The 19,464-nt window shown below is 44.3% G+C and overlaps 1 long non-coding RNA gene and 1 other non-coding gene across 3 annotated transcripts in view; both read left to right on the top strand.

Moving 5' to 3' along the window:
* The window catches only part of LOC148135658 (uncharacterized), an 830,866-nt gene that overhangs the window by 422,580 nt on the left and 388,822 nt on the right, over positions 1-19,464 (top strand). The window lies entirely within an intron of this gene.
* Positions 5,834-5,925, top strand: trnar-ucu (transfer RNA arginine (anticodon UCU)). The gene is given in 2 exon segments: positions 5,834-5,870; positions 5,890-5,925. It is a non-coding gene; the product is annotated as a tRNA-Arg (tRNA).

The raw sequence follows: 19,464 nt of genomic DNA on the forward strand, positions 1-19,464 counted from the left end.
GAGTGACAGCTGCAGCACTAACTTAACGGTGTCAATGTGAAAGTGAATGTTACTTTGTGCAATGCCCCAGTGGCATGTGAGGAAGGATAGAATGGAAGAATAGTGATAGGGAAAGGGAGGAACGTCTCCGAGATTAGGTGCAGATAAAGTTTGAAGCAAAAAAATCATCACCTTCAAGAGCATTTTAACCTTAAAAATTGACTTCTTCCTTTATGCGTTTGTTTTGAAAGGGTTATATGGAGTAACATGGAACAAATGCGCATTACAGATACTCGGATTTGAATGGAGGTTGCTTCGGCCACAATGCAGAGGACGAGCCACTATACGATCACATGAAAAAATAACCAACAGAAAAAACAATAAATGCAATGGCTAAGATTGGCGAGGAACAGCACCACATGCTCAAGAGGATAACCTACTGAGATTGGGTTGTATCGTCATCTTCGATGTCCTCAGTGGCTGTGGAGAATCCACTATTGAGAATGTTGAATACTGATTTCGATAGATTTCGAGAAAAGATGAAATGTACAGGCTTAGCAAACAAATTGTTGAAATGTTAGTTTAAATAACAACGAAGTTTCTCATCGTTACTTTACCAGTGCCTCGAGACAAGGTTGTAACTGCGGTTGCACACTTCAATCACACTGGCTTCCAGGTCTGGAATCAGTGAAATTTAGCGACGCAGTGGCGAAGATCCGATCGGAAATTGAGAGCGGAATGAACGCGTGAATCTCTACTCTTTCTGCCAGTGACCAAGTCCGTGAGCATGCAGTTCTTCTATGAAGGCAGAGAGGCGCGTGAAACGCCCAGGATGGGAGCTCCAAACTAGGCTGGAGCAACTGGAATAGGGAGCTGTGGGAGAAAAGGCTGGGATGTCTAACCTTATCTGGATACACTTGAATTGACATGGCGCAGTAACCTTTGGGTTGATGGAAGTACCCTGAGCCATTTTAATCTGAACTGAAATAGTTTTTGGCAGCATACATTTTTGTGGATTGAGGGAGGATCTGCCCCAGGGAATTGTCACAATTATAAATAAACATTTCGCAAAGACTGAACTCGTCTAGGTGTATTTGTGCGTTGTGAAATGGGCTAAATATCAGTGCACTCTGACATTTCTCATATTCTGACTTTGCAGTCGGTTAATTTTCTGGAAGGAATTTTAAAAATATTTTTTGTGTTATTCAATTTCCTGCTAGCTTGTTCTGGTCTGGTCATTGATGTAACATGAGCAACCGAACATTAATATGATTTTGGGATTCGGTTCGACGTTCCCTCGAATTACGGAAGAACAACAGGAGAGCAGAGGTGAAATTTATCAAAACAGCAGTGATCGAATTGAATGAATGGGCAGACAGAGGATGAAAGGAAGCTTCATGGGGATAAATGTCTTTTCTTTGCCAATGAAACTACCGGGTCACAAAGTGTCTCACCTGGACTGACAGAAATGAAGTTTATAAGTCCTTCTCCATAGAGTGAGGCGGGGAGAATGTAAACACAGAGGTAAAAACAATGACTGCAGATGCTGGAAACCAGATCCAGAATGTAAACACAGCCAGCTCCAAAAATAAAACAGAAACATTTGTTCTTTTCTGAACCTCAGTCCCGGACTGACTAAGATGACCTTTGGAAAATTATTTTGCACAATGTCCGAAGAGGACTTACAGATTCTACCACGGAAACCAAATTAAATATCAAGATCAAATCATGCCACTTTATTCGCTACATCCCCTCTTTTGACACATGGTCCTCACTGTGTGTTAATTGGCATGGAATGGGAATAATGATCGCGTTGACAGGGTTTACCAATGGGGCCACACCACACCCATTCCCTCATTCTGCACCCTGCCATTGTCCATTCACGCTTGTCCTTCGGTGTGGCCTGCGACTCGACTTCCTATATGTCTGCTTTGGATTACAAATATTTGACATACACATGTCAACTGATCACTTGGCGGATGCTGGGCTGCTGTCCTTTCCGCTGAGTTTACATTCGCATTGCCTTGAGAAAGGGAATCGTACTTTTTCGTGTGGGCTTCACATTTACAGACAACAAATGATTTAGACGGAAGGACCGCTTCCAGGAAGTCAGAAGTCAGACCACGGTGTATTTTGGGCTTTCCAGTGTAGGTCAAGAAGCCCCTGCGTTTCCACAGAGTTCCACAATTATGTACAACCCCGAATGCATATCTGCTATCTGTGTAAATATTCACTATCATTCACTCTGCCAATTGACATGCCTCAGTCAAGGCAATCAGCTCTGTTGCTTGAGCTGACAGATGACAAGGGAGTGATTCCGCTTTGACTACCTCGTGGGTAGATACGACAGCATACCAAACACAATTGTGGCCTGCCTGTTTGCCCCTGAATGCGGACCCATTCACAAAAAAACGCAATATCAAGATTCTGAGTTTGTGAATCCTGCACGTCCGGTCATGGTGAATTACAGCGACACAGTCATGTGCGTCTCTGTCTCCTGTTGTGGCGAGAAGGTTAGCAGCATTACGGACGTTACATCTCGTTATTGTAATGTTAGGCATCTCCAATAGTACGGTATTGTTTCTGAGCCAACGTGCTGCAGACATGTGTGCTGTGTTTTGCTCGGAAAACAGTAAGGATGCATGTGGGACCAGGAGGGTTAATTCTCCAAAGCCGACTGTGTCCCTAGATGCTACAACAAACTTTTTCAGCTGCAGCCACGGCTTCCTTGCATATCGGCAATCCTGCCGCTACGGGGTCTAAGTTTAGCCAAAATGTAAGCTACCTGCCTCAATTTTCCCACATTCTCCTGCATCAGCTCACATGTCATGCATCTCCCGTTTGTACAAAAGGCTTGTTTGGATTCGGACCCCCAGTGTAGGTATGGTTTGGAGCGCCTTTTTAATTCAACTACACCGGTCTCTGGTTCTGCAACTCTCAGCCATTGGAAGTTTCATTTAGGGGCGCCTCAAGGTTTGTGTAATTTTTTAGGAGATTACATTACAGTGTGGAAACAGGCCCTTCCACACCGACCCGAAACCCACCTATACCCCTAACCGAAGGCTACGGGCAATTTTTAGTATGGCCAATTCACCTGACCTGCACATCTTTGGACTGTGGGAGGAAACCAGAGCACCCAGAGGAAACCCACGCAGACACAGGGAGAACGTGCAAACTCCACACAGTCAGTCGCCTGAGGCGGGAATTGAACCCGTGTCTCTGGCGCTGTAAGGTAGCAGTGCTAACCACTGTGCCACCGTGCCGCCGTTGTGGTACAAAAAAATCGACAGTAGGTGTGCATGACCAAAAAGAATAGCAATTGTTACTTCGTGTGAGGCTTTGGATTTTGCTGGATTGCTTGAACTTTGTCTTGACCAATGCCCTTCCCTTGTTTAGACAAGAAATGACCAAAGAAATTCACCTGTTGTTGCACAAATTGTAGATTTGCTTTGTGCCCATTCCTGGCGAGATGGCAGAGCAACACAAGCGTATCTTTCTCACATTGTTCCTCTGTTGGTGCTGCTATTAAGCATTCGTCTACATACTGCAGAAGCGCTGACCCCGGGGTTAAAACAAGAATCTCCAGACTCCAGCATCGAGCCTCATTAATTATGGTGGGGGACTCACAGTCATCTTGACAAAGTCGCTTGAATGTATATGATTTGCCTTTGAGTGGAAAAGTGAACCAGAATTGACTTTCTGGGTGTACCGGTACACTAAAGAAGACAATTGATAAATCCATAGCAAAGAACCATTTACTGTCAGGTGGAATTTGAACTCATATAGTACAAGGATTAGGAACATTTGGGGCGGGCGGAACAACAGTATAATTGACTACCTGCAGGTCTTGAACAAAGCTCCGCTTCCCGGATTCACCTGGAATGTTTGCCTTTTTGACCAGAAAAATGGGGGCTCTCACCGGTGATTATCCACAAAGAATTATCACTAAAGCTTTCAGGAGGGATGCAAAGTAGTATCCTTTGTCAGTCTCGTGTTTTAACGGGTCTCGTGCTCTGCATGGATGATACTCAGACTTCCGGGCTATTCTTATGGGTTCACAGCTTCCTATGAACCCCACATCACGTTTGCCTTTTGCCCTGCACTCAGTAGGGAACCTTCTTTATCTTGGGTCCGAGACATCTACCATACCTAATCGCCAGGCTACCCTCTTGGCGGGGGTTACCTGGACTGCTCCATCTGCCTGAGTTAGTTAATTTAGTTTCTTCATATCTGTCCTTATGTTTGCATTGAATCAGATACGCACATCGTCGCTGAAAATACAATCTTTCGTTTTTTTTGTGCCTGCAGTATGCATCGTCTCAAATCCTGCCACCTCTCGCTGGATGCCTTCACCAATGGTACGTGAGGAAAGGTGCCTTCCACATCAAAAGTATATTTTTTCTCATTCCTTGACTGTTTGTCCCTGATATGGTAGTTTACTGGCCTTGTATGTCTGCTATTATTTCGGTTTAACTTTACATTTTTTTCTGTCTGTCTGCAAAACATGCCTCTGCAAAGTCAGGTAATTACTTATTTGTTTCCCTGTGCTTTTATTGGATTCAAAATAAATGTTAATTTACCATTACAATGGACATGACATTATTTTACAGGTTGCGGCAACAGTGAGGGCCGAAGTGCCAATACTGCATTGTAACGTGCGATGTTGTCAGTTACATTTCCTGCTGGTTTCAGATATCTCTCCTCACTCTGGAAGCTCCCGGTCGCATGTTCCAGAGATTTGTCTGCACTTCAGTTAATCGAGGCAACTGTATTTCCTGCTCAGAATGTGATCTCTCTCCAATGGAGAGAGGAAAATAAAGTCGGTGACAAAGCTGAGATCACTTACGTTCTGTCCAGAATCAACAAAAACTATCCCGATCTTCCAGTCTCCGTAACTTCAACATTACACTGTGTTCCCACCCTTCAGGCTCTCTGCTTGTATTCCTGATGAAGGGCTGTTGGCCGAAACGTCGATTTCACTGCTCCTCGGATGCTGCCTGAACTGTTGTGCTTTTCCAGCACCACTCAAATCTAGACACTGTGTTCCCAGGCCATCATTTCAGTCTCTGGTCTGCTGCAGTGCTCCTTCAAGACACAACACAAGCTGGAAAACACGCAACTCATTTTCTACCGACAGACCATGAAAACTTTAGGACCCAACATCAAGTTCAATCATTTTAGAAACCGTCCGCCGTCTTACACATTCTTCACCCACCCTCCCTTCCCATTAGTTCTGAAGACGGATCATTGGACTCGAAGTGTTAACTTTCCTTCCTCATCAGAGAAAGACAAGAGCTGCTGATTTTGTTCGGACCTTTTGGCTTTTCTTCTGAGAACTTTGTTTTTCTCTTGTGATCGCCAGATACTAGAAGCGTCTAAATGCAGGAGGAGAATTTCACAGGAGATGAAAAGAATGGCAAGGGTTTGACCACTCCCATTGTGAAGGTACGCGAGCTCGGTTGGGGGTGTTACTCTAAGCGCAGAGAAGGCTGAATAAGAAACCGATTAACGTGCTCATTTTATGAAGAGGATGGATATGTGTGACAGGGATAAGCCTGTATTGGGAAGGAACAGAGTAACATAAATGAAAGACAGGAGACAAGGAGGAGATTTAGGAAGAATACTTTCACCTGTAGAGTATTGATAATCTGGAAATCATTATCTGAACATGTGGTAAAGGTAAGTGTCATGAGAACGTTTCAGCAGTCTGTAGTCGAACACTTGATGAGCCAGAGCACGAGTGGATAAGGACCAGGTACCAGAAAGTGTGACGAGGACAGACAGGCGCGAGATTGATGTCCTGAATGCAATGCATCAGAGGCAAACTTGTGTGCTTAACGGCAATAGAAGGCGCGGCTCTGTGGTGCAATGGAAAGCGCGTTGGACTTCTACTTCTCTATTCAGGTTGCGATTCAAAGGTTGTGGGTTCGAATCCCATCAGGGTCGTACTTTAATTTATGTTTTGCAAAGTGGTCAGACCAGACTCGGCTGATCATCTGCAAAACAAGTAATATTCGTGCATAAACCTAACTGTCTCGAAACGGAACATTTTCCTCCCACAGATTTACATTATCGATGTCTATTTATGGTAGAGATCGATAAATACCTGTTAGCCAGTACGATGTTGTGGATGGGCTGGAAAAAGACATAAAATTGTTGTGTGAGCCATGATGATATCAAATTACGTGGCAGGACAGGATCGGTGTTAAGAATGGTCTCCTTCTGCTCCTTTGTGTCTGTGCCATTTCTGACCAAGATTTTTAAATAGTCACATTGAGGACAATATGAATTAAACGCCAAATAATATTTTGGTCTCATCTCCACTTCGCTTCTCTCCCGGCTGGAATAGACAGCTCTTGTTTCAGCTTTCGATCATACAGCGGAGGATTCTCACAAGTTGTCCTTCAGGGTGAATGTTCCTTCACATAGGTTGCCAAGTGGACACATGGAGCAAGCAATTGCATAGAATCAGGGGCAGATTTCCCCTTTGCTGGGCTGGAATTCTGGCCAAGGTAATGAACGTGAATTTCTGACATTTTGAATCTTACTCTGGATTCTTGCGACTTTACGAATTAGACTGCATTTAACTTGCCCTTGCAGAACATTAGTCAATCTTCACTGTGCATAAAAACCATGCCACATGCTCGTGCACGTAGTATGCTGAACATTGTTGATATTGTGTGCAGTGTGGGTCGATGTCTCAGAAGAACATGCCAAAGGAAGTTGGTGAAATATCAGTGAATCGAATTGTCTGACGAATTGAAGCCGATAGAAGGAAAATCCCAGTACAATGGCCACAAAACATTGCCTGTGACCAACGCAGGAAGCCATGGTAAATGTATGCAGTATTCAATAAAACCGATTTTCACCACATTTATCTATGCCATTTTCCTGAAGCTGATGCTTCATAATCGATGATCCATTATCAGTATAACCACCTCTGCACTGCGTTTCATTTCAGATACACAGAAAAAAAATAAGTAATTGGGTTGAGGGGCCCAGTGGTAAGATCAGGAACCGTTCGTCACCATTAGACGGCAGATCCAGTGGTGCAGTTAGTTAGCTTGCTGTACTTGCATGACAGAATGGCAGCACATGAACTGCCAAAGTTGTGCATTGGATTCTCGCCAGGTGTTTGTTTTACTGATACTGACCAGAGATGATTGCAACTTCAAGCTGAAGAACAGTTTAAACCCGGAATATTACATTGCAATAAAGTGCTTTTGGCACTAATGTTGCATCGACCTGTAAGACCAATCTGAAGTCCATCTGACCAGCATTTTGACATTATAAGCCGTAAGTTTATCCAATGATCATTTAATTGCCCTGAAGGTTGGTGAGTCTACGACTGTTGAAGACAAGACGTTCTGCACTCTTACTACTCTCTGAGAAAGGCAGCTACCTCGGCATCTATCATCCTCAAATTACATCGATATGCCCTTGTGCCAACCATCACCATTTGAAGAAAATGCCTTCACTGTCCACCTTACGGCAAACTCTGATAATCTTTTACGTCTCTATTAATTCACTTCTCAATCTTCTTATCTCTATCAAAAACAGCCACAAGTCCCTCAGCCTTTCCTCGTAAGACCTTCCCTTCACAGAAGGCAACATCCGAGGAAATCTCGTGTACAACCTTTCCAATGCTTTCACATCCGTCCTATAATGTGGCGACCAGAACTCGACAAGTTTGGCCATACCAGACAAATTTCTGGAGCTGCAAAGGGATCGTTTGGCCCTGAAACTCAATCCTTCTCCCAATAAAAACTAACACACTGTGCTCATTGCAAACAAATCCATCAACGTGTGTGTTAACTTTCAGAGTTTTATATACATAGACGCCGAGATCGCTCTGTTCATCTAAACTTCCAAGAATATTACAATTAGCCAGAACATTTTATTCTTGTTGTTCATTCCAAAGTAAATCACCTCACACTTTTCCACAATAACCTCCATATGCCACCCCTGAGTCCCGATCTGCAGATTATTCATGTCTGTCTGTAACCTGCAGCAGACTTCGGCACTGTTGACAACTCCATCGACTTAGTGTGTTCTGCGAATGTACTCATCCATCATCCCATGCTCAAACCCAGGTCATTTATAAAGGTGACAAACAGCAGTGGACCCTAACAGGAATCTTGTGGTGCACCATGAATAACTGAACTCCAGGATGAATATTTTCCATTAACTACCACACTCTGTGTTCTTTCAGCAAGCCAATTACTGATCTAAACCGCAAAATCACCCTCAATCCCATGTCTCTGTATTTTCTGCAACAGCCGACCGTGCATTCGTGAAAATCATATCCACCATGTTAACCACTTTACTCTCATCCACTTGTTTGTTGACCTTTTCAAAAAGCTCAATAAAGTTTGTGAGCCACAACCTGCTATTCGCAAAATCGTGTTGACTGTAGTGAATCAACTTCTTCCTCCTTCAGTGATCATAAATCATATCTCTCATAACCTTTCCCAAAACTTTACCTTCAAGGAAATACGGCTCACTGTTCTATAATTTCTAGCTTTCTCCCTACTACTCTTCGTGAAGAAGGGGACAATATTTGCTGAACTCGAGTCTTCTCGCACTAATCACATAGACACTGACGAAATAAAGTTGGTAGTCAAACGTTCTGCAATCTCCTCCCACGATTCTCAGAGAAACCTATGATACATCCCATCAAGCCCAGGGGACAAATCTATTTTCAGGCTTTCAAGAATTGCTAACAACTCGTCTTTATGAATATCAATTTCGTTTATTCTAACAGATTGCATCTCAAAATTCTCTTCGACAGCATTGTCTTTTTCATTTGAGATATGATGAAAAATATACATTCAGCGGCTCTCCTATCCTCGGACTCCATTGACGACGTCCTCCTACTGTTCTTGACAGGCCCGAATTATATCCTAGATATTATTTTATTCTCGAAATGACAAGAGAAAGCTTCCGGGTTTTAAATGACCCTGCCAGCTAAAGACTTTTAATGTCCCCTCTTTGCTCTGAGTAGCTCTCTCTTTTGGCCCTTTCTTGCTAGCTTTTAATTTTCAAGTGCCCTAACTCAGCTTTCATATTACATGTTTACATGCACTGCCTTCTCCATCTTGACAAGAAATTCAACTTTTTGAGTAAAAATGGCTCCCTGTCTCAACCTCATATTCCCTGCATGACGCACACACACTTATCAAGGACATGCATGAGCGCTTACCTGAACAAGCTCCATATTTCAGGTTTGCAAAACCCCTGCGTTTACTTTCCCATCTGGTGCATCCTAACTCTTGCTGATCGCATCATACTGGCCTTTCTCCCAGCGGTACCTCATGCTTTGCGATATATATATATATATTCCTATGCATCACTAAATAAACATACCAAATTGTGGTCACTATCACCAAAGTGCTCAATTATCTCCAAATCGAACAGTTGACTTGCTTCATTACGCAGTACCAAATCCAATATGTTTTTGATTCTTGTTGGCCCGTCTACATGCTGCGTCACGAAACCCTCCTGCACACATTGGACAAAGACTGACCAATCAGAGCTCCTCAAACAATAACATTTCCAATCAATATTTGGAAAGTTAAACTTCCCCACTACAACTACCTTGTTACTTCCGTTCCTCTCCAGAATCATCTTTGCAATCTTTTCCTCCATATCTCTAGAACATTTTGGTGGTGACCTCCACTTGCCTGATTTTAATCTCAGCCCATTCTAGTTCAGCAGAATGAGTCGGGTCCTCACCAAATATCCTTTCTGCTACCATAGCACTGTCTTTGACTAAAAATGCCACATCTCCCCTCTTTAACGACTTCCCTGTTCTTACTGAAAAATCGAAACTGAGGTGCAAGGAACAACCATTCATTTCAGTGCTCCATTCATGTCTCTGAAATGGCCACAATATTGAAGTCCCAGTTAACAACCCATGACACCTGATTTAACCCAGATGCTCCTAGCGGTGAAGTAGACAGACTTCGAACCACCTTCATCCTTGCCAGCATTCACTCGCAAACCCGAAAACCTATTTATGTCCTAACCACTCAAAACGTCCAGCAAACCGCAGCTAAGATTCGGGTTCGCAATCCGCTGCTGAATTCGTTTAAACCCTCCTGAAGAGCTTTAGAAAATTGTCCACTCAAGATATTGGTCCCCTTCCGGGTCAGGTGAAGACCATCTTGTTTGTAGAGGTCCGACCGACTCCAGAATGAGCCCCAACTATCCAGATATCCAAATCTCTATCACCTGCACTATCCTTACAACCACGTGTTCATCTGCTCTCTCCCTATTCTTTCCCTCACTACAACGTGGCATGTGTAACCAATCAGAGAGAACAACTCTGTTTGATCGAGTTCTAAAATGTCACCCTAGATCCCTGAATTTCTGCCATATATCCACATCAATTTTATTACATAAGTTGTTAGTGCATATGTGAAACATGACCTCGGGCTGCTCCCCCTCCACTTAAGGGTCCTGAAAACACGCTGCGAGACATCACAAACCTTGGTAACGTGGAGAAATCACATCAATCATGAGCCTGCCCTGTACCCACAGAAACTGCAATCTCTCCCCCTCACCATGTAGTCCCCAATAACTATTGCTCTCCTCCCCTCTCCCCTACCGTTCTGATCACAGGGACAAACACTGTGCCAGAGATCTGTACCCCATGGCTTACCCCTCGTAGGACATCCCCCCAAAAGTAACAAATACGGTATGCTTGTTACAGATGGGCACAGCCAAAGTGGATGCCTGCACTGGCTGTCTGTTCCCTTTTCGTCTCCCGACTGTATACCATCGACCTTTTTCTTGTACCTGAAGTGCAACTGCCTCCATATAACTCCTCTCAATTCACCTCAGACTACCCAAAGATCCAATGTTCAGCTCCAGATCCCTAAAGCTGTTGCCAAGGAGATGGAGTTGGGTGCAATTCCCGTAGATTCAAATGTCAGGGACATTACAGTAAAATCTAAGCTCTCACATTCTACAGGCAGAAGAATGGCCGACCATCCATTTCTAATGTTCTGAATTCACACACACACACACACACACATACACACACACACATGTGTGTGAATTTAGAATATTTGGAATTGGTTTGTCGGTCATTTGAATGTTCTAGGAGAAAGTGAGGACTGCAGATGCTGGAGATCAGAGCTGAAAATGTGTTGCTGGAAAAGCGCAGCAGGTCAGGCAGCATCCAAGGAACAGGAGAATTGACGTTTCGGGCATAGGCCCTTCTTCAGGAATGCGGAAGGTGTGTCCAGCAGGCTAAGATAAAAGGTAGGGAGGAGGGACTTGGGTGAGGGGCGTTGGAAATGCAATAGGTGGAGGGAGGTGAAGGTGAGGGTGATAGGCAGGAGTGTGGTGGGGGCGGAGAGGTCAGGAAGAATATTGCAGGTTAGGAAGGCGGTGCTGAGTTCGAGGGATTTGACTGAGACAAGGTGGGGGGAGGGGAAATGAGTAAACTGGAGAAATCTGAGTTCATCCCTTGTGGTTGGAGGGTTCCCAGGCAGAAGATGAGGCGCTCTTCCTCCAACCGTCTGGCGATGGAGGAGTCTAAGGACCTGCATGTCCTTGGTGGAGTGGGAGGGGGAGTTAAAGTGTTGGGCTACGGGTGGTTGGGTTGGTTGGACCGGGTGTCCCAGAGGTGTTCTCTGAAACGTTCCGCAAGTAGGCGGCCTGTCTCCCCAATATAGAGGAGGCCACATCGGGTGTAGCAGATGCAATAGATGATGTGTGTGGAGGTGCAGGTGAATTTGGGGTGGATATGGAAGTGTCCCTTGGGGCCTTGGAGGGAAGTAAGGGGGGAGGCGTGGGCGCAAGTTTTGCATTTCTTGCGGTTGCAGGGGAAGGTGCCGGGAGTGGAGGTTGGGTTGGTGTGGGTTGTGGACCTGACGAGGGAGTCACGGCGGGAGTGGTCTTTTCGGATCGCTGATAGGGTAGGGGAGGGAAATATATCCCTGGTGGTGGGGTCCGTTTGGAGGTGGCGGACATGACGACGGATGATACGTTGTACATGGAGGTTGGTGGGGTGGTAGGTGAGGACCAGTGGGGTTCTGTCCTGGTGGCGGTTGGAGGGGCGGGTCTCAAGGGCGGAGGAGCGGGAAGTGGAAGTGATGCGGTGGAGGGCATCGTCGACTACGTCTGGCTGGAAATTGCGGTCCTTGAAGAAGGAGGCCATCTGGGTTGTATGGTTTTGGAACTGGTCCTCCTGGGAGCAGATGCGGCGGAGACGAAGGAATTGGGAATATGGGATGGCGTTTTTACAGGGGGCAGGGTGGGAGTCGGTCGGTTTATAGTAAATGTCCGTGTCGATTCGGTCACCCGAGATAGAAATGGAAAGGTCTAGGAAGGGGAGGGAGGATGCTGAGACGGTCCAGGTGAATTTTAGATCGGGGTGGATGGTGTTGGTAAAGTGGATGAACTGTTCAACCTCCACGTGGGAGCATGAGGCAGCGCAGATATAAAGTGGATGAACTGTTTAATCTCCTCGTGGGAGCACGAGGCAGCTCCGATATAAAGTGGATGAACTATTCAAACTCCTTGTAAAGTGGATGAACTGTTCAACCTCCACGTCGAATGTTCTTCCCGTCGAATTTTCGAGCTATATGTATATACATATGTGTATGTACACATATGTATAAATGTGTGTGCGCGTGCATGTATGTGTGTGTATGCATATATATTTAAAAGTTGCAAACGAACATTGAATAAAACAGCATTTATTCAAAAAAATATCTGATTTTGTGGAGTGTTCTGTCCTTGGGAAATACCTCAGTTACTTAAGACCAGCCATAAAGACTCCCTGAGTGAATATCCATCACTCACTAGAGATACAGAGGTGATTTTTGAAGTCGATGACGTTTGTCATGTCGCTGATCCTGCGCTGTGTTAAATTCTGGAAAGGACGTTTAGCTCGTATCATATTACTAATTTTGCTGCAAACTCGCACAGTCCATTAAAACAATCCAAAAGTTATTAGGTTTATCTCATTGGACATTTTGCCTGTTATCAGAAAAACTGGAATAGAAATGACAAAGCTGTTTTTAAGTGCTGCAATGAAGATTACAGAATACAAACAGGAATTATTTTCGTATCTTGTCACTAGATATGGTTGGGGGAGATGAGTGAGCATCCAATGAACTCACTCCCTTCTCTGTGATTGCAGCCAAATTTTCTAATGCAACAGATGAAAGAACAAAGGTGCATCACATCGGCAGGTCAGTTCCAACTCACGATAGTGTAGTTTCACTTTGATTCTCGCCATCTCCTAAAGTATTAGCTGAATGGGGAGATCAGGATCCTGAAGGTATGCTGAGACATTGCGCGAATTATTCCCACACTGTTGGCATCACTTTATATCATAAACCAGTTATGCAGCAGACTGTGCTAACCGGCTTCCCTTTAATGTTGAGCTAACACAAACAGCTCAGGTCTTTTACAATTTATAGAAGTTCACGTAGAACAAGCTGCTAAAGCTTTCCTTACAATCAGCTCATTCTACACTTAGTCGTGCTCAGTTGCAGGTGTTATGCGGTTCCTTTCCAATTAACGTTAACCAATTAGAGAGTGTGCACGTAACGTATACCCATTCTGGCCGCCCAGTCTCCCTGTCCCGGTGAAATTCACTCCTTGTGTGTCTGCACGCATCTTTACAAATATTTTAGAATCAACTTCTGAATAATTTTTCCTGAGAAAAAGTAATCATTTTCGAATTCAATAACTGTAGAAAGAAAAAGAATGCGAGCTCCAAACTTCTCTTTATCATTCATCGCTAGTTTTCAAGTTCTATACTCTAGATATAGATCCATCCGAATGAGGGAATTTCCCTCCTGTTTACTCTCACCAAATTCACATCGCCTAGAAACCTTCTATACGGACACAACTCAGTTTTACCTGGTGTCACGCCACATGATCTATTCGTCTTTTCCACCATCCTATGATACCCCGCTTTGTCTTTTCAAATGGCATTATCCCCCACTACATCGTTGGCTTCCTTTCCATTTTTCTGTTTCCAAGTAAACACTGTCCATTCTTCCTGACGTCTTTTCACTCCAGTCATTGCCATCCATGTCTTTTATCATCTCTTTATGTCCCAGTATAGTCCATGTTGAGAAAGGATGCTGGGGCCAAAACAACACATGAAAACCCGCTCTAATGCTGTATACTACCATTACCAATGTAGGGAAAATGGGAGCTAGTTCAGTCAAAAGTGAATCCGTTGGTTGTTGCACAATGGATCAATCACTGATTGGGTCGTGACTGTTTTTCCTCACTTTTCTCCCCTGTCTGAACATGTGCTAAAGCATCACAATAAGGGAACATGTAATGCCTACAATTCAGAAATTGCCTATTCGATGCAACAAATGCACACAAATCCTCCTGGGATTAACCCTCACAGAACAATTCCTTACCCATTTTCTCTTCATTTGCTCCTGAATAAGGTACCTTACTGACAGTCGACCCAGTTGTCGGCAAAACATATCTCTGGCGCTGTGAGGCAGCAGTGATAACCAGTGAGCCACCTTGCGGCCCTGCACAATTATGCAAGGCACATTCGGACGCGTTTGAAATGTCAAAGACGCTCGACTTGTGTTGCTGCCCTTATCAGGAACAATAAATCCAGATTCCCTGACCAAGAAATTAACCCAAACCACAGCGGTGAAAGCGCTGTATGGTAACCACTAGTCGACCAGGAAGGACGGCATGTGCAATTGCGTCTTCCCTTAACAGCATAGGTTTCTTTTCCTGCGATGAGAAATTCCTTCCAAAAAAGAGTGTTTGTGACACCGTGCTTTTAGAGCACAGAATAATACATTATGTCAGTGCCAGTCATCAAACATCCAAATATTCTCGTTTCCAATTTCCACTCATTGGCCCACAGCCTGACGTCTGAAGTGTTCATCTGAACGAGACTTTCCCTGCAAAGTTTTAATCTCAAATGAACCAGTGAATGAGTCTGAAGTCAGACACCGTCAAATTTGTTCATGAACTGCGGGAGAACTGAACCTCATTTTGACGCATAGAGGGACCTATACAGACACATCTTTTGAAAGTGACAAAGGCCTCAGGAGAGCCCAACTTCCATAAAATGAGGAATTGACCCGTTTGGCCTCTTCTTTCTTCATGACTCGCTTTAAATCCGATTCTGTTTACATAAGCAGAGGGGTAAACAGGCGGGAGGCTGTCCCTCAAGGACTGTCCCAATCGGTAATAATTGGTACCTGCTAAACGTTGACTTCTCCAACTCTGAGGCAGCCTGGCGAACTGTGGTCTTCCGACTTCCTGCCTGTTTCAATGGATTCCAGCAGATTCCTGTCTCTACATAAGGAACAGAAGCATTCAACCGCATCCCTGTACGTTTTCGACCCCATTGTTTCACCGTTACTTTTCTGCTTTTCATGAATCACGTTGTTCTTCCTGCCAAACGAAGGCATTCTTCGCATCAGAAGCTTGTCATCCTCATGTTCTTCGAAGGAAAAACACATATGTGGACTTCCAAACTGAAATAAATGTGGCCTGGGGCGGGGGGGGGGAGGGGGGCCGGGGTGGTCTGTCTATAAAATGACTTCCAGCTATTCCTTCAAAAATAATACCTAACAACATGGAGAACGCACCTTCGGATGCTTGCTGCAATAGTTGCAAGAAAATTCAGCAAAGTTGTAGTGTGAATCGAGGTTACAAACCCGGGCTCGAACCATGAGCAATGGCAGCACTAACATATGAAGGAGTTTTGAGACTGACAAAAGATGATGACCTCGAGCAGAAAAACTTCGGTCAACTCAGTTTTGTGGTACAAGCTTCGTTTTGTGTGACGAAATACGACTTGAAACAAAAAGTCGTATTTGTTTGATATAATACTTTGTCAGATTCCCAATATCTCATAATGTGACAGGGATCAACATTTGTTTAATCTCACACAAAGTAAAAGCTTTGACGCTTCTTTTTTATAAAAGGCACGAAGTAGTATTGATACCAGCTCATTACCCTTGATTTCAGCATGTATTGCAGTTTTTCTTAATCACTTGGTGAGTAATTCCTTTCCTTTTGCCTGGTGCGATTTACGTTGCCACGGAAATTCATAATTTATGGCCTTGGCAGGTGACTTTTAGGCACGAAACGTGAAACAGTTCCAATCGAACATGCTCCGGAGCTTGGAATTCGAGGGAATGCAGAATATCTGAGAGTGCACTTTAAAACATAATCTTGGGTGTCGTGTCTGCGCGCTGGGTTGGCATACTATTGACCAGCTCTATTTGCTCTTGAGTGGGCTGGAGGATATGACAGTGATAGTTAGAGGGAAGACAGTCAAGGGATTTGTAGAAAATGATGAAAAATTTGCAATTTTGCCGCCCGGTGATGGGTGAGCAACCCTTGTTGTCAGGACTCCCACATGCTGGAGAGGTATTGGAAGACCTCACGATTACATCATTGCGTGAATAACCTGCAACTCCTTCCCTTCCACCCGATGGGAGCCCTTGTGGAAAGATAATGCTGCGAAGGCCGCAGTGCACGTTTGGGAAAATGGGAGTTCGTAAAAATGCCATTCAGATAATGCACAATGAAACTGTGAACAGAACGCAAGTACACCTTTGAATAGAAGCAGTGAGAGTAATACCATAGAACATAGAACAGAACATTACAGTGCAGTACAGTCCCTTCGGCCCTCGATGTTGCGCCAACCTGTCATACCAATCTGAAGTCTATCTAACCTACACTATTCCATGTACGTCCATATGTTTGTCCAATGACGACTTAAATGTACTTACAGTTGGCGAATCTACTACCATTGCAGGCAAAGCATTCCATACCCTTACTACTCTCTGAGTAAAGAAACTACCTCTGACATCTGTCCTATATCTATCACCCCTCAATTTAATTCTATGCCCCCTCGTGCACGCCGTCACCATTCTTGGAACAAGGCTCTCCCTGTCCACCCTATCTAAACCCTCTGATTATATTATATGTCTCTATTAAGTCACCTCTCAACCTTCTTCTCTCTGACGAAAACAACCACAAGTTCCTCACCCTTTCCTCGTAAGACCTTCCCTTCATACCATGCAACATACGAGTAAATCTCCTCTGCACCTTTTCCAAAGCTTCATCATCCTTCTTATAATGTTGTGACCAGAACTGTGTACAATAGTCCAAGTGCGGCCGCATTAGAGTTTTGTCCAGTTGGAGCATAACCTCATGGTTCCAGAACTCGATCCCTCAATTAATAAAAGCTAAAACACTGTATGCCTTCTTAACAAACTTGTCAACCTGGGTGGCAAATTTCAAGGATCTCTCTACCTGAACACCGAGATCTCTCTGCTCACCTACACCACCAAGAAACTTACCATTAGCACAATACTTTGCATTCCGGTTGTTCCGATCAAAAGGAATCACCTCTCATTTGTCCGCAATAAACTCCATTTGCCACCTCTCAGCACAGCTCGGTAGCTTATCTATGTCTCTCTGTAAGCTACAACATCCTTCATCACTATCCACAACTCCACCGACCTTAGTGTCGTCTGAAAATTTACTAACCCACCCTTCTACGCCCTCATCCAGGTCGTTTATAAAAAAAATAACGAACAGCAGTGGACCCAACACCGACCCTGGTGGTATACCACTGGCAACTGGACTTCAGGATGAACATTTCCCATCAACCACCACCCTCTGCCTTCTTTCAGCAAGCCAATAACTGATACAAACTGCTACATCTCCCAAAATCCCATTCCTCCGCATTTTGTGCAATAGCCTACTGTGGGGAACCTTACCGAACGCCTTGCTGAAATTCATATACACAACGTCAACCGGTTTACTCTAATCGACCTGCTTGGTCACCTTCTCAAAGAAATCAGTTAGGTTTGTGAGGCACGACCTACCCTTCACAAAACCATGCTGACTATCCCTGAACAAATTATTCCTTTCCAGATGGTTATAAATCCTACCTCTTATAACCTTTTCCAACAATTTACCAACAACTGAAGTGAGGGTCACTGATCTAAAATTAACAGGATTGTCCCTACTCCCCTTCTTGAACATGGGAACCATATTTGCTATCCTCAGGACTCATGGCACTATTCCTGTAGACAATGACGATTTAAAGTTCAATGCCAAACGCTCGGCAATCTCCCCCCGTCTTCCCAGAAGATCCTAGGATAAAGCTCATCCAGCCCAGGGGGCTTATCTATTTTCACACTCTGCTGAATTTCTAATACCTCCTCCTTGTGAACCTCAAACCCACCTAGTGTAGTAGCCTGTATCTCAGTAATCTCCTCGACAACATTGTCGTTTTCTAGACAGAATACTGTTGAAAAGTATTCATTTAGTGCTTCCCCCATCTCCTCTGACTCCACACACAACTTTCCACTGCTATTGCTGATTGGCCAAAATAATAATCTCGTCATTCATTTATTCCTTAAATACCTACAGAAAGCCTCAGTGTTTACCCTGATCCTATCCACCAAAAACTTCTCATGTCTCCTCCTGGATCATCTGAGCTCTCTTTCTCGGTCTTTCCTGGCTACCTTGTATCCCTCAAGCGCCCTAACTGAGCCTTCGCCTCTCATCCTAACATAAGCCTTCTTCTTCCCCTTGACCAGACAGTCTACTTCCTTCGGAAACCACGGCTCCCGCTCTGGACAGCTTTCACTCTGCCTGACAGGCACATACTTATCTCGGAAACACAGTAGCGTTTCCTTGAATAAGCTCCACATTTCTAATGTGCATATCCACTGCAGTTTCCTTCTCCATCCAATGCTTCCTAAATCTGCCCTAATCACATCATAATTGCCTTTTCCCCAGCTGTAACTCTTGCCCAGTGGTATACACCTATCCATTTCTATGTCAAAAGTAATCATAACAGAATTGTGATCGCTATCACCAAAGTGCTCATCTACTTCCAAGTCTAACAACTGGCCGAGCTCATTACCCAGTACAAAATCTAATGTAGCCTCGCCCCTTGTTGGCCTGTCTACATACTGTGTGAGAAAGCTCTCCTGCACGCATTGGACAAAAACTGACCCATCTATAGTACTCGCACTATAGTGTTCCCAGTCAATATTTGGAAAGTTGAAATCCCCCATAACAACTACCCTGTCATTCTCACTGCTATCGAGAATCATCTTTGCTATCCTTTCCTCTACATCTCTGGAACTATTCGGAGGCCTATAGAAAACTACCAACAGGGTGACATCTCATTTCCGGTTTCTAACTTCAGCCCATATTACCTCAGTTGACGAGTCCCCAAACATCTTTTCTGCAACTGAAATACTGTCCATGACCAACACTGCCACAGGTCCCCCCTCTTTTACATTCTTCTCTGTTCTTACTGAAACATCTAAATACTGGAATCTTCAGCAACCATTCATGTCCTTGTTCTATTCATGTCTACGAAATTGCCACAACACCGAATTCCCAGGTACCAACCAATCCTGTAAGGTCATCGACCTTACTCTAGATGCTCCTGGCTTTGACGTAGACATACTCCAAACCAACGTCTTGCTT

This window comes from Chiloscyllium plagiosum, unplaced genomic scaffold (genome assembly GCF_037043375.1).
Source record: "Chiloscyllium plagiosum isolate Xiang-an unplaced genomic scaffold, Cpla_swu_hap1 HiC_scaffold_49, whole genome shotgun sequence".
Taxonomy (NCBI): domain Eukaryota; kingdom Metazoa; phylum Chordata; class Chondrichthyes; order Orectolobiformes; family Hemiscylliidae; genus Chiloscyllium; species Chiloscyllium plagiosum.